Here is an 11,158-nt window from a genome sequence, read left to right as displayed (position 1 = left end):
CCTCTCTCCACATCTTGGTGTCATTGGCAAACTTGGACAACATGTTTTCCACCCCCTTGTCCAAGTCGCTGATGAAGATGTTGAACAATCTGGGTCCCAGGACCGAGCCCTGGGGGACCCCACTGTTCACATCCCTCCAGGTGGCATATGACCCATTCACCACCTCTCTCTGGGTGTGCCCCATCAGCCAATTTTTGACCCATCCAACTGTATAGGCATCAATGCCACAGTTGTTGGCTACAAATGTCCAACTCAGGATCCTTAAAATTCTGGTTTATTAGGTTGATTGAAGCACTGTAATGAAGTTAAATCATAAACCTTGGGGCTGGTCTGCACGCACGCACGCACACAGTAGCAAGCTACAAGAGTTGGGTATACCTAGCCCACAAGCGCTGGAGTCTGCCGTCGATGGCCAGTTGAGGCTTCTTTCAGTGTGGTATTATCCTCCAGAAGGGGGTCACCAGCTGGTCCTTCTGGCTGCACAGGTCGGGTGCTGGTCAAGTTGGAGATCAAGAGGGCGCTGGTGAGGGTCACTTTTCACCGCTTTTTTTATCTGTCCTTGGCAGACTTTGGTGACCCCAGTTTTCAGGTTTGCCCAATCCAGGGGTCGTTGACCCTCGTGGGACTTCCCCCTCGGTGGCTACTGGATGGCATCTGTCAGCCCCAGGGGTCGTCCGCATGTACGTGCAGGTTTGGGAGTCCGTTGATGATTTTTGAATAGGGCTCTGGGAGCGGTCGATCTGGAGATATTCATCCCAAAAGTTGGTCCCCGACGTTGATTAACTCAGACCAGGGCTTCTAGCCCTTGATCAGTCCTGGTTGTTACATTGTCTTCTATTGAGTTCTTCCATTGGTTGATCTGCAGTTTCCTTAGGTGTTAATTGCCCCCTGCCACTGTATTACGCATTCAATCACTGATTCACTTGCTCTTTCAGGGGCCCGCCTGATACAAGGAAGCGGCAGTTTGACTCCTGCCCTTGTTAACATTGTTACTAAACACATTTATAGTTGAAAGTTGAAAGGTGGGGAGTATAAAATATAAGCTACAAATGCCATGGCACACAAATAGATCAAAATACCAAAATATACGGGGAGATAAAATTTGTGTCCGCATTTTGTAAAACACAATTCTTTATCTTAAAGTGAAAGAAAGAGGAAGGAAGAAAAAGTAGAAGAGGAAAAACATATCCAAGGAGGGGAGAGCAACTGCAGGCAAGAGGAAAAGGGGGCTCTCTGCTACACAATCACTCAGTTTATTAATGAGAATGGGGTGAGAGACAGTGTCAAAGGCCTTCTTAAAGTCCAGAAAGGCTATGTCCACAGCGACACCATCATCCAGGGATTTAGTTACTTGGTCATAAAAGGCCATCAGGTTGGTCTGGCAGGACCTGCCTTTAACGAACCCATGTTGATTTCCCCTGGGCATGATCTCCCCTGCTGGGCCCTTGTAGATGTGCTCCTTAATGATTTTTTTCAAGGATTTTCCCCAAGAGCAATGTGAGGCTTATGGGCCTATAGTTTCCCGGGTCCTCCTTCCTCCCTTTCTTATAGATGGGGACCACATTAGCTAGTTTCTAATCTTGGGTACCTGGCCCGTGGACCACGATCGTTCATACAGCCAGGCCAGGGGCATAGCAATAACCCCCGCCAGCTGCCTCAACACCCGTGGGTGGAGGGCGCCAGAGCCTGCAGATTTGAAAACATCCAGTCCTTCCAGAAGATTCCTAATTACTTCTCCGCAGACCCGAGGCCTGGCAGTGCTAGCCTCAAGATTGCCCCTACCTGTGGTGGGAGAGCTGTCCTGTTCCCTGTCCAAGAAAACGGAGGCAAAGAACTTGTTAAAGATTTCGGCTTTCTTGTTTGGCATAGCCACAAGATTACCATTTGAGTCTAACAGGAGCCCTATGTTACCCGGTGCCCACTTCTTACTCCCAGTGTATTTGAAGGACTTTTTGTAGTCCTTAATCCTGGCCACTAGCCTGAGCTCCACCCCCACCTTGGCCAGAATTCCTAATGGCCATCATGCACTCATGGGCCAAGGAGGAGTATTCTTCCTTGGTGATAGCCCCTCTCTTCCACCGGGTGTACACCTCCCTTTTGGCCCTTAGGCATTCTCGAATGCCTTTGCTGAGCCATGGGGGTTTCAGAGCACTCTTACCCCACTTCTTTCTCTCGGGGACTGTCACACTCTGAGCCTGGAGGATCGTCCCCTTAAGATACGACCATCCCTCATGGATTCCCATCTCCTCTACCTTTTGGGCCCTCAATGCCTCCCCCACTAATCTCCTAAATTTGTTGAAGTTGGCCCTTCTGAAGTCAGGTGCTTTAGTCTTGGTAGAAGCCCTCAACACCCTGCGCTGGATGGTGAATTCCAGCAGGCGACGATCACTGTCACCCAGGTGGTCAAGGACCTGCAGTCCCCTCACCAGGTCATCCCCAGTAGCCAAGACCAGGTCCAGCAAGGCATCTCCCCTAGTGGGGCTGTGCACCTCCTGGATAAGGTGGAGGTCTTGTATTTCAGCCAGGAACCTATGCAAATGGTCAGACCTGGCTGACTGCTCCTCCCAGCAGATATCTGGGTAGTTTAGGTCCCCCATGACAACAGCATCCCTAGACCCAGCTGCCTCCATAAGCTGTACTGAGAAATCCTGGTCCATCTCAACCCCTTGGCAGGGTGGTCTCTAGTAGACACTCACCGTAAGATCCCTTTTGCCTTGTCCCCCTTGAAGTTTGACCCATAGTGCCTCTGTCTGACCTTCCTCCACCCCAAGGCTAATTCTTGATGATGTGAATTGCTCTTTGACATAGAGGGGGACCCCCCCCCCCACCGCCGCCGCCTTTCCTCCCAGTCCTGTCCCTTCTATATAGTGTGTATCCCTGAATGCCCACCACCCAGTTGTGGGTAGGATCCCACCAGGTTTCTGTGAGCCCCGCTAAGTCTGGATTTTTCCCTGCAATCAGAAGGCAAAGTTCCTCCTGCTTGCCCCCCATACTACATGCATTAGTGTACAGACATGTAAGGCCTCCTGAGAGTGCATGTACCTCTACCCTGCTCCCAGGACTGCTGTGCCTGTTGTTGCTTACCTGGGTTTCTGTTTCTCTTGTCACCTTGCTAGTTGGCGAAACATCCCTTCCTCCTCGGGCGGCCCCTTCCCCTGACGAAGCTAGTTTAAAGCCCGACTTGTTTCCTTCAAGTCACTTGATTCCTCTAGGTCACCTGCTTCCCCACATACTGCAAGGCTTTGGTCTCCACTCTCCCCGAACCTAGTTTTAAAGCCCTCCTCACTAGGTTAGTGAGCCTGTCTGCAAAGATGCTCTTCCATCTCTTCATCAGGTCCGGAGCCTTTTTCTGCCTAGCAATCCTTCTTGGAACAACATCTTGTGGTCAAAGAAACGAAATCCTTGCTGGATGAGGGGGTGAAAAGCCCATTGGCCAAGTTTACAGATGACAAGATATGGGGTTGTGCAGACACACCCGCAGATAGGTTGCAGATACAAGCAGACCTAGATAGGCTGGCATGTTGGGCAGAATGGAACCAGATGAGGTTCAATGTAGACAAATGCAAAGTGCTGCATCTAGGAAGGAAGAACCCCCAGCACACCTATAGGCTGGGTATCGTTAACCTGACCAGCACTACAAATGAAAGGGATCTGGGAATAACAATAGACACCAGCATGAATATGAGCTGGCAATGCGACACGGTAGCCACTAGGGCCACTCTGGCATGTGTCAATCAATGCATCTCCAGTAAAACCAAAGAAGTGATTCTCCCGCTTTACTCAACATTGGTGTGGCCGCAGCTGAAGTATTGCATCCAGTTCTGGGCTCCACACTTCAACAAGTATGTGCTAAAGCTCGAGAGGGTCCAGAGAAGGGCCACCCGTATGATCAGGGACTTCCATGGCAAGCCATACGAGGAGAGGCTGAGGGAGTAATTGTTCACCAGGGCGCCCTGGGGGAAAACTAGAAACAGCAGCCACAAACTCCTGGAAGATAGTTTCAGGCTGAACATTAGGAAAAACTTCTTCGCAACTAGGGTGTCCAGACTATGGAACAAGGTCCCCCAAGAAGTGGTGCAATTATCTACCCTAGAGGTCTTCAAGAGAAGACTGGACAGCCGCCTGGCTGGGGTCATCTGACCTCAGATGTTTTTCCTGTTCATGCAGGGAGCTCAACCCGATGATCCTTTGAGGTCCCTTCCAACCCTATGACTCAATGACACCATCCGTGCAGCCACGCATTAACTGACAGGATGCATCTGCTCCTACCCGGGCTGTTTCCCTTGACTAGGATAGAGAAGAACACTACCTGAGCCCCTGTCCCCCTTACCCTTGCACCCAGAGCCCTGTAGCCACTTTTTATCTGCTCAGGGGGACCAGTATCATTAGATAAGCAGCATGAGGTAGTAGTCAGAGGGCTGGATGAGCCTCAGTAATTCTTCCGTGAAATCTCAGGTCTGGGGCTTGGCATGCAGTGGGCTTCCCAAGAACAGAGGTCAAGCTGGCAGTTGGATGCCTCCATCCCGTGCAGAAAGGGAGTCTCCAGCAACCATCACCACCTGTTGCTCCCTCCTGGCAGCAGTGATCTTAATTCTCCCAACCTTGGGGATGCCTGGGCTGATTTCTTCTACCAATGGAATGTGCTCCTCCTCCTCTGTTGCTAAGGCTCCATATTTGTTTTCCAGGAAAGCTGCTGCAGGTGGAGATGAAGACTTCTGCTTGCTGCCAGTGTTCACAAACTTCCTCCTTTCTGGGAGTCCATGTACTCCTTCTTCTTTAGCACTGTCTCTGACAGTTCAGGTGTCCTCCAGCCAGGTTTTGAATCAATCAAGTCCTTATGGCAGAGGATGCTTTGGAGCCTTGCCACCTTCTATGGCTCTCTTGTCTGCTCCCTGAGGGATACCACCAGGAGGCACAGCTGGCATCACAGTCACTCCCCCCTCCAGCTGTCACTGTAAAGAACCTGCAAGCTGGAGTCTCCACAATGTCAAACCAGGACATGGGTGGAAGCTTGGTAGCACCAAGTTTTCTTCCCCTTCCTGGTAGGCATCAGAGTACATCAGTATTTTTTTTTTCTTTTATACCAGGTATTGTAGCCCACAGCAGGAGATATATAACAGCTGTCCCTGTATTCTATGCAAGTTCCTTTCAATTTCAAAGGTGTAGAACAAGGTCAGTTCCCAGGATCTACATGGAGCTACAAGTGACGCTGGCCACTGACACTGGGGGCTCTGCAGCTGACCCCCTGCCCAGGAGGCAGCAAGAGTGGAGGTGAACATCTGCAAAGTAGTAGTGTGTAAACAGAGCAACAGACAGGCGTGAGCTGGACCAAAAAGCATTTAATCATCTACATCACACCCTGTCACTGTGAACATGGAGCAGTCCAGGTCAGAGGTGATCCATATGCGTAGCTCAGCAAAGCGGCAAAGCAGTAGTGGACCAATGAGCTAAACCAAGCTGGGGTTTTGGATAAAATATTCTGAGTACATTTGAAACTGGTGTGCCCTCACCCATTTGTAAGGCTAAAGTTGTCACTGACTGGGTAAAGCTAACTCAGGCTCAGGTGCGTATGATCTGTCTGTAGTTTTTGTATGCTGGCTACTTCTCATAATTTAGACATTTGATTGTACCATATCCATGGAAGCACGTGGTGTGAGGAGGAGCGGAGAAAGGAGTCACCTGTCAAGTGTATTCAGGTGACCTGGCTTTGTCCTTGGGCAAACTAGTATTGCTACAGGAAACAAATGCATCTGGGGCTCCCCTACGCCTTCTGACGATGCATCTTGAAAACCCTCTCTTCTGCTGGAGATTAGGAGCATAGAACTTCGCCTTCCTGGGGTGGGCATCCAGAGCAGGAGCCTGTAGGACAGCAGGGACAGACAAGCTTCTAGCATTTTTTGTTATCATTATTTTAAATTGAATAGTATGATTGTTGGGAGAGAATGGGAGAATGAGTGGGATTTGGGGATGGCCACAGCCAGGCTGCCCCCAGTGGGAGAAGAGGCTTGGAAATAATGTTATAGGACAGGACTTTCCTGTGTGAGAGCAGTGTGGGAGTGGATGGGAGGGAGTAGGGGAAGGACATTGCTTTTTTGAATGCAGGAAGTGAATGAAGGCTGGGAGGTTGGGAAATGAGGCCGAGTTGGATGGTGGGAAGGGGTAAGAAAATGTCTTTGGGAGGCACTTGGTGTTTCCCTGTTCTGTCACAACTGGTGGAGAGCCTGATATATTGCTATTTAATTCAAGGTTGATGGTTAACAGTATTTTCTCACATACAGCATGCCCCCAAATAAGATACACAGCTAATTTTGAAAGACAGAATGAAGAAAAAAGATCTTTCCCTGCTTCTGCACTGGGAGCCTCTGCAGGACAGGATGAATGGGTGGAAAGGGAAGTGTCCACAGACAGCAGCCAGGGAGCCCCACTTGCAGCATGGGGGCACTACTTTTGCTCCTGCCCTAAAGAAACTATTACAGTATTTCCTTGCTTATGATGTATGCATCAGTTTCTAGCAGCAGCCTGCTACCATTTTTCTAGGCAGAATCACCCATATTTGGCAAGGCTTGGGAACCTCCAGTACAGTTGCAGAATCAGAGTTGGGGGTAAAGAAGCCTGGTCTTGTCCTATTTATATCGACTGGATTAAATTGCTTGTGGCCTGGGTAAACAATCTGCAGATCAATGGCAGAAAGTGTAGTGTTGATCTTCCTAGATTTTTCAGCACTCTTTGCAGTTGACCATGAGACGCTGATAGCATGCTTATAGGACCGGGTGAGTATTTGTGGGACCACTCTTAACTGGTTCCACTCCTTCCTAGCAGTTTGGTCCCAGAGTGTGGTAATGGCTGAGCGCTCATCCTGGCCTCAACCTTTACTGTGAGTTTTCCAGGGTTCTGTCTTATCTCCTATTTGTGTAGCTGAGGCCATTGGATGAGATCGTGCCGAAATCTCAAGTACGGATGACATCCACTCTCACTCTCTTCTTTTTCACATCACCTAGACCCAGCAGTCTTGATTTTTACCTCGTGCCTGCTGCCAGGGGTGTGTACTATAAAGCAATGGTCCCCACTTTGCCCAGGTGGGCTGTGGGGACGACCAGATGGTCCTGTCACTACCAACCTCTCTAATGTCCCTCTGTATCTTGCCCCCCGTGTCTTGAAGTATATATTAATTATTGGGAGGTGGACAGAGGTTGAGTCATGATTCTACCAGTCCACCCAGATGGGTTTTCTTCCTGGGACGACTCCTCCCTTTCCACTCCACCCTTACCATGTCCTAACGGATGGTATGTGTCGGAGTCTTGATCCTGCATCAACTCACTGAGCTGCTCATTCTCAATCACTGGCTTACAGAGGAAAGGTGTCCCAAATTTTGAATCTGTTGAGTCAGGCTCTACCAGGCCATGACTTGGATCCATTCCTTACAGACTTGTGAGTCAATCACCGTAGGTCAGTTTAAGGGTCTATACATCAATTAACTTGGCTTGATTCCCCTCTAGTGTCTGGGTCCAATCTTTTAGATCAATTCATTTAGTGTCCATAGAATGATCAACTTAAATCAATCCTTCCCCAATGCATGAGTCATTTAATTTGGATCAGCTATTTTAAAGTTCATGGAATAATCAACTTAAATACATTCTTAAATATATTACTCACCATTGCATGAATCATCCAGTTTAGATCAGTAGCTTTAAGGTCCAGAAAATAACTTAAATTGGTCCCTCTCCCTTACAGGAATTCCTACCTTGACCACAACTCCTTAGGGTCCAAGTCACTGTTTTCACAGGGAAAGGTTTTCTCTCCTGTTACCCTCCCGATTTTTTTTTTTTGGTGGGGGGGTGAGGACGCAGCTCCAAAACAAACAAACAAACAAACAAACAAACAAACAAACAAACAAACAAGGCTAAAGATGGAAATCAAAGAGGCATGGCCCCTGAAACTCTCAGCCTGACTCGCTGGCAGCTTCTCTGCTCTCATTCACTTCCTCTGACTTCGAATTCCTATAGTTGCCACTTGAATCTCCACCCAGCTGGCTCCTCATTGTGTCTTGGGCTTTTTCAGTGGTCCTCCAACAACCTTGTCCAGTGCACTGGCTTGGTTCCCCCACAGTTGCCTGCCAGGTGTCATAAGTATAGATCTCTGGTGTCTCCTTATTCCGCTGACTGTGGTCTTCACTCTACCGGCCCTCTCTGGGGGCAGGAATACCTGTTCCTGTGCTCCTTCTGCCAATCTGGAGGGAGTACACACTACGAAAGCATAGTATCACGCTCTCCGAAGGCATGCTCTCTGTTCCAGACTGGCTGCTCTTGGCACCTGAGGTAAGCACCTTTTGTTCAAGTTTCTCGGAGCTTTTCCCCTGCCCCACTCTTTTCCCCTCACACCTGTCTACAACTGAGGACTGGATGTAGATAAAGCAATGGAAGCTGAACCAAAAGGGGACAAAGATGTGATGGTGGTTGGCAGTCCTCATGACTTGGGGTGGGGGCATGAGACCTATCACTGATGGAGATCAGCCTCCCTTTGTCAGTCAGGTTTGCAGTCTTGTGTTACTTCTGGATCCTCTGCTGCACCTGGATGTTCAGATGGTGGGGCTGGGTAGGAGTGCCTTTCATCAGCTCTGCCTGGGGAGAAAGGTGTGTCCCTTTCCTTCAGCTTCACCCCAGCCACTATCGTTCATGCTTTAGTAATCTTGAGGGTAAACTACTACAGTGTGCTTTGAGGGGCTGTTCCTGATAACTGTCTTGACGCTGCAGCTCATGCAGAACATGCTGGCCTGCCTTGTGACAAACCTGTGTTTTACTACTCTCCTAGGTGGGTAATTTTTACTAATATTTAACCTAAACTTCCCTTGCTGCAACTTGAGATGATTGATCCTTGTTCTGTCATCTGCCACCACTAAGAATAGCCTAGCTCTATCCTTTTTTGAACCCCCCTAAGGTAGTTGAAGACTGCTATTAAGTCTCCTCTTCTCTAGATTAAATAAGCCCAGTTCCCCCAGTCTTTCCTTGTAAATCATGTCTCCCAGCCCCCTCACCATTTTTGTCGCCCTCTGCTGGACTCTCCAATTTGTTCACATCCTTTTTTGTAGCGGAGGCCCAAAACTGAACACAGTACTCCAGATGTGGCCTCACCAGTGCTGAATAGAGCGAAATAATCACTTCACTTGACCTACTGGCAACATCTACCAATGCGGCCCAGAATGCTGTTAGTCTTCTTGGCAACAAGGGCACACTGCTGACTCATATTCAGCTTATTGTCTACTGTAACCACTAGGTTCTTTTCTGCAGAGCTGCTGCCCAGCCAGTCAGCCCCCAGCCTGTACCACTGCATGGGATTGTTCCGTCCTAAGTGCAGGACTTTGCACTTGTCCTTGTTGAACCTCATGAGATTCCTTTTGCCCCAATCCTCCAATTTGTCCAGGTCCCTCTGAATCCTAGCCCTACCCTCCAATGTACCTATTATTCCCCACAGCTTGGTGTCATCTGAAGACTAGCTGAAGGTGCACTGATGACCATTCTCCATGTCACTGATGAAGAAATTGAACAAAACTGACCCCAGGACCGATCCCTGGGGTACTCCATTTGGTACCAGCTGCCAACTAGACATCGAGCCATTCATTACTACTTTCTGAGCCCAGTGCTGCAGCCAGTTTTTTACCCACCTTACAGTCCATTCATCCAGCACATACTCCCTTAGCTTGCCTGCAAGAATGTTGTGGGAGACCATATCAAAAGCCTTGCTAAAATCAAGGTACAACACATCCACCAGTCTCCCCACATCCATAGAGCTAGCCACCTTGTCATAGAAGGCAATCAGATTTGTCAGGCATGATTTCCCCTTGGTGAATCCATGCTGACTATTCCTAATAACACATTTCTCATCCAAGGGCTTACAAATGGATTCCTTGAGGATCTGCTCCATGATTTTTCCAGGGACTGAGGTGAGGCTGACTACTCTGTAGTTCCCTGGATCCTCCTTCCCTTTTTAAAATATGGGCACTATGTTTGCCCTTTTCCAATCATCCAAGACCTCTCCTGATTGCAATGAGTTTTCAAAGATGGTGGCCAATGGCTCTGCAATCACATCAGCCAACTCCCTCAGCACCCTTGGGTGCATCCAGTGGCAACGTGTAGGGGGAGCACAGGGGTGCCCCCCCTGGAAACGCTGGCCAACGAGTGGAGTGCTGTTGCGTTCCCAGAAGTGGCCACAGCCACTTCTGGAAGCAGCTGCAACGATCAGCCGGAGCAATTGTCTGCCTCGCGATCATCTGTGGGGGACCCTTGCTAGTCAGTGAGATTGGTGCGGGATCGGGTTCCCCATGGTCAGCGGGATTGGCCGCAAGGGACCCCTGCCCCCCTGCTTGCTGACTGGTTGCTGAGGGGGCATGTGCCCGCGCGCCCCCCCCCCCCCCCCCCAAGGTGGCACCAGTCGCCCATGGATGCATCCCATTCAGCCTCATGGTCTTGTACACATCCAGCTTTTCTAAATAGTTCCTAACCTGTTCTTTCACCACAGAGGACTGCTCACCTTCTCCCCAAACTGTGCTGCTAGGTGCAGCAGTCTGGGAGCTGACCTTGCCTGTGAAGACTGAGGTAAAAAAGGCACTGGAAACTTCAGCCTTTTCTGCATACTCTATCACAAGGTTGCCCTCTACATTCAGTAAGGGACCCACACTTCCCCTGATCCTCCTCTTGCTACCGACATACTTGTAGAAACCCTTCTTGTTACCTTTCCCATCCCTTGCTTGCCTCAACTCCAATTGCACTTTGGCCTTCCTGACTTCATCCCTGCATGCCTGAGCAATGCTCTTATATTTCTCCCTAGTTATTTATTCAAGTTTCCATTTCTTATAAGCTTCCTTTTTATGATTTAGTTTACTTAAGAATTCCCTGCTAAGCCAAGCTGGTCTTCTGCCATACTTGCTATTCTTCCTGCACGTCAGGATGGTTTGTTCCTGCACTCTCAGTAAGGCTTCTTTGAAATACAGCCAGCTCTCCTAGGCTCCTCTCCCTCAGACTGGCTTCCCAGGGGATCCTGCCCATGAGTTTCCTAAGTGAGTCAAATTCTGTTTTTCTGAAGTCCAGGGTCCATACTCTTCTGCTCTCCACCCTTCCTTTCTTCATGATCGTGAACTCTGTCATCTCATGGTCACTGCTGCCCA

General features: G+C 49.2%; 1 long non-coding RNA gene across 1 annotated transcript; it reads right to left on the bottom strand.

Moving 5' to 3' along the window:
• Positions 1-258: 258 nt before the first annotated feature.
• LOC132247686 (uncharacterized) lies at positions 259-10,390 on the bottom strand. The gene is made up of 2 exons (XR_009458984.1): positions 7,654-10,390; positions 259-5,859 (listed from the first exon to the last, which is right to left on the bottom strand). It is a non-coding gene; the product is annotated as an uncharacterized LOC132247686 (long non-coding RNA).
• Between the last annotated feature and the right edge of the window lie 768 nt (positions 10,391-11,158).

Source organism: Alligator mississippiensis, chromosome 1 (genome assembly GCF_030867095.1).
Source record: "Alligator mississippiensis isolate rAllMis1 chromosome 1, rAllMis1, whole genome shotgun sequence".
NCBI lineage: Eukaryota > Metazoa > Chordata > Crocodylia > Alligatoridae > Alligator > Alligator mississippiensis.
The sequence above is the reverse complement of the archived record's forward strand: the minus strand, read 5'-3'. Positions and strand labels throughout refer to the sequence as shown.